We start from the raw sequence: 4,847 nt of genomic DNA, 5'->3' as shown, positions 1-4,847 counted from the left end.
TCCACCTATCGCATTTCCAACGCCCCTCCCCCAAGTCCCTCCTCCCTACCTTTTATCTTAGCCTGCTGGACACACTTTCCTCATTCCTGAAGAAGGGCTTATGCCCGAAACGTCGATTCTCTTGTTCCTTGGATGCTGCCTGACCTGCTGCGATTTTCCAGCAACACATTTTCAGCTCATCAATAATTCTCCAATCTAGGCAGCATCCTCATCCTATTTTGAACCCTTTCTGGTGGAATTCCTCATGGTGACCAGAACTGCATGCAGTGTGGCCTAACACTGCAGTTCCAGGATCATTCCAGCTCTTATGTTCTTTGCCTTATCTAATGAATGCAAGTATCCTGTGTGTCACCTTGACTATTTTAATTGACCCAGCCAGCCATCTACAGTGTTCAATAGACATGCACTTCAAGATATCTCTATTCCTCCATATTTCTCAACATCCTACCATTTATTTGTATTCCTTGGCTGTGTTAGTTTTCCCCCTATTATATTACTTCAAACCTCTGGATTGCACTCAATTTTGCCAGTTGATTGATATCTTCCAGCAGTCGACAGTCATCTTCATATCAAATAATTCTTTATTTTCACCAAATTTCTAAATCATGCTCTTTATATTCTAGTCTAACTCATGGATGTATACTATAGAAAAGCAAGGGACCTCATTACATACAATGTGACTTTCCTCTATTTTAATTGCAAACAGTTGTGTAAAATTCTTTCTTCAGAAATGGAAATGCTATTTGAAGCCTCAGCTGATCTTATTAATTTTCGAAAGAGCTGATAATATTGGAGGGGAGAAGGGTCAAGCTAATACATCAGGAGTAATTGAGAATTAAGTCTGAAGTCCAATGATAGGATGATAATTTAGTGTGGAAATAAGCATGAAGCATCAAGGAGCTTTGTCTGAGTTGGAAATGGTGTAATGAATACATCTGAGATGATGTTGGAGGGTAGAGCATTGGAGGAACAGGCTGACAGAGGAATTTTGGTAGTGTTGCAACTCCCCGGTTGTGTGCCAATCTCAAGCCCCACAATGACAGGAGTCATCATAAATGTGAAATGTAATTAAACTTGCCAAAATGCCTCTTCACCTCAGTCTGTTTCAGATTAAAAGCTTTTTATCATCGACAAGAAAATGAGTATATATAGTAATCAAAATGATTTTCTTAACCTATGTCAAAAAGAAGGAAAAATGAATTGCTAATTTATGACTATACAATTCAAACTTTATTCCTGTTGAAATCCCGAACAAAGCGAAAGAATGAGATACAAATAATATGGTGGAGGGGAAAAATAGTGTAGTCAGGCAAACATATTCCTGTATTACCAGTATGGAGAACAAAACTAGATGGTTTGTTCTCTCAATCCTTTTCAATTCCTCAACAATGAATAACGTTAGCTGCATGGGTAATGATCAGTCTTTAGTTCACTGGGTTAATTGGTTGGACCTCGGGTCTCTCCTTTTCCTTTGGGTTTTAGAATTATTTCAGTAGCTCAATGTAGTTTCCATATTATTTTGACAGAATTGCAGGTAGCAACTTTATGTAAAGATGTTATGTAGCCAGCTTCTGAGAGTTTCTTTTTGCGGATGTTTGCAGTCTTCTCGTGGGATCTGCATTCAGCTGCAGCCAAACCAATCACATCATTGTTGCACTGTTCTACTTTCCTAAATCAAAAACTGAAATTCCTGGAGAAACTCAACAGAGCTGGCAGCATTTGTGGAGAGAAAAGACTTAACTGAACAATCCTTATTCAGAATTGATAGCAACTAAGAAAAGTGTTATGTTTATGCTGATTTGGGACGGTGAGGGAGGGAAGAATGTTGAATGTGCAGATAGGTGGAGATGGAGCCCAGAGAGAGAGAGAGAAGTTCGATGGACAAAGGCATTTTTAGTAGTAAGCAAACAGACTGACAAAGGCATTGTTGGTAGTAAGCAAATAGATGATGCTAATTTGTCTAGACTCAAATGTCTCCAAAAAGTAAGTCTCATATGTATGTTAACTTACATCCTCTCCTAAAATTTGTGTCCACTTTCAGTCCACAGTCCAAACAAAAGAAACTGTTTACAGTAGGAATAAAGCAGCAGATGTACAGGTAAAACCAGTTTCAGTTGATCAGAAAGATAAGGGTCAAGTTGGAGGACATTATATCATACCCAAGTGACGAAAATTTGTTTTTCTGCCCTAGGGGGGAAATATTGTAGCCAGGAACAGACTAAAGCTGTAGAACCACGAGTGAAAACAGAAATTGCTGAAGAAACTCAGGTCACTGGATTCAAAACGTTATACTGCTTTGTCTCCACCAGGTGCTGCAAGACATGTTTCTCCAGCAATTTTTGTGCTTTTTTTTTCAGATTTCCTGCATCTGCAATGCTTTATCTTGTTTACTGTTGAACTATCAGCTAGCTTTAAGCTCAGCACGAAACTGATAGGTCGGAATGGATAAAGAAGGGAACTAAACTGATGAAAAATACTTTAAATATTGCAAAAAAAACCTGATCAGAAACCGAGGATGGGTCTTATGCCATATCAAATGTCGCCCACAGCACACAACCAGTGTCATAATGATGAGAGAAGGCAAGGAATTTGAGGACCGATTTGAAATATGTCGGTCTAAATTTTCCAGGTATTTCCATAACTGCACAGGTCAAAAAAATGGATTATGCATAGAATTAGAGTCTTGCACTTTTCCAGTGTAATCCAACACCAAATTCATGGACATTAGGACCATGTTTCTAAGAAGTGAGAGAGAAAATCCAAATCTTCCAGGTCTTTTCTATATTGAGTCATAGCATACAAAATTATGAGCCAAGTGCTGGAAAAGAGGATTAGAATAAACAGACTGTAGTTGATGAGATAGGTAGGTTTTATATCATGTCAGTGTCATATTTTGTTCTTAATACTCCTATAAAGTACTTTGAGAGTCTGAATACATTCGAAGGTGTTATAAAACACTGTAGTTTTAATAGGTAGGTGGTGTTGGACGAGTAGAGATTCAGATAATGTTCTGGGCACCCACATTCAAATCCAACTGGCTTCCATACAAAATCTAGAAAAAGTAGGAAATTGCCCTCCTCATCAGTCTTAACTGCCCTCTGACATGACCTATCAAGTAATTAGTCAGTTATATCAGCTGAAAAAAAGGAAACAAGCCAGCATTGACATAGGCACTGGAAACAATTCTACAAAGTATACCTCTCCTATATCTCCAGGCTAGTGCTAAAACTGCATGAGCTATCTGACAGGTTAGGAACATCCTGACATTGTAAACTATGATTCCATGAGTATGACACTGTCCGAGACACCACCACCATCTCTAGGTATGTCCTGTCCTATGTGCAGGCCAGATCCAGAACAAGTGATAGCACAGTGGTATGCCTCGGGCATCCCCCATGTTGACCTGAGATTTTATGAAGTCTCATGGTTTCAGGTGAAACATGGGCAAGGAACCCTTTTGCCGATTACCAAGGAATGACCCCACCACCGTTCTGCTGATGCATCAGCACCTCATGCTGTACAGTACTTGGAGGAAGCAGCAAGAGTGGCAAGAGTACAGATGGAGCACTTCAACATCGATCAGCATGTGTGGCTTGGTAACAGCACTACCGTTCAAACTAGTAAAGTCCAAAAGGACATTAAACCAAAAGAACTGTGAATGCTGTTTACCTGCACTTCACTCAATCTAGTCTACTGTATTCTTTGCTCACAAAGTTCCAAAAGAAGCAGTCTGAATGGGTGGGGTCAAGCTCCCACAGAACCAGGTTTTTTTTAGTTTCAGCCTTCCGTAGCAGTTGCTGGGGTCTTGAAGCTGGATGTGGAGCTCTTATTCCTATGTTACAGCTAAAAGCTGGAGTTCTCTTCCTGCTGCTAGAATTGCATGTGAGACATTCTATTTTACTGAATTTGTCTTTGCCAATGGTGTGTTTATGGGATGTTATATTGGAACGGTCAATTCATAAAAGTTAACATGTATTATTTTGTTTAGCATTTTAATAGAGTTACAATTAGCCATTTTTTCTTTATAATTAAAATAAAGACAAACTAAAATTAGTGTGAATAAAGTTTTTTGTTTCAAGTCTGGTAATTTGACCAATTGAATTGCATCTCGAACACACACTTTACACTTACCTTTTTAAACAAGAAAATGTTCAGATCTAGACGTTTTGAATATATTTGGTCTGTTCCATGATAGGAACCCTGCAGCCTTCAGGATTTAATATAAAGTTTAATGATTTTAAGGTTTGAGCATCTTTCTCCCAACCCTAGGCCTTGTCTTCACATGGGCTGCTACTATACACTACTCATTGTCAGCCACTAATGGTCCCCATTAGCAGCTATTCATTCCGCACCGACCTCTACACCGCTGAGGCCAAACGCCAGCTCGCAGATACCTCCTCCTACTGCCCCCTTGACCATGACCCCACCCCCCACCACCAAACCATCATCTCCCAGACCGTCCATAACCTCATCACCTCGGGGGATCTCCCATCCACCGCCTCCAACCTCATAGTCCCACAACCCCGCACCTCCCGCTTCTACCTCCTGCCCAAAATCCACAAACCTGACTGCCCCGGCCGACCCATTGTCTCAGCCTGCTCCTGCCCCACCGAACTCATCCCTGCATACCTCGACATGGCCCTGTCCCCCTTAGACCAAGAACTCCCCATCTACGATCCGGACACCACCCACGCCCTCCACCTCCTCCATGATTTTCGCTTCCCCGGTCCCCAACGCCTTATTTTCACCATGGACATCCAGTCCCTGTACACCTCCATCCCCCATCACGAAGGACTCAAAGCCCTCCGCTTCTTCCTTTCCCGCCATACCAACCAGTACCCTTCCAC

This window comes from Chiloscyllium plagiosum, chromosome 34 (assembly GCF_004010195.1).
Source record: "Chiloscyllium plagiosum isolate BGI_BamShark_2017 chromosome 34, ASM401019v2, whole genome shotgun sequence".
NCBI lineage: Eukaryota > Metazoa > Chordata > Chondrichthyes > Orectolobiformes > Hemiscylliidae > Chiloscyllium > Chiloscyllium plagiosum.
The sequence above is the reverse complement of the archived record's forward strand: the minus strand, read 5'-3'. Positions refer to the sequence as shown.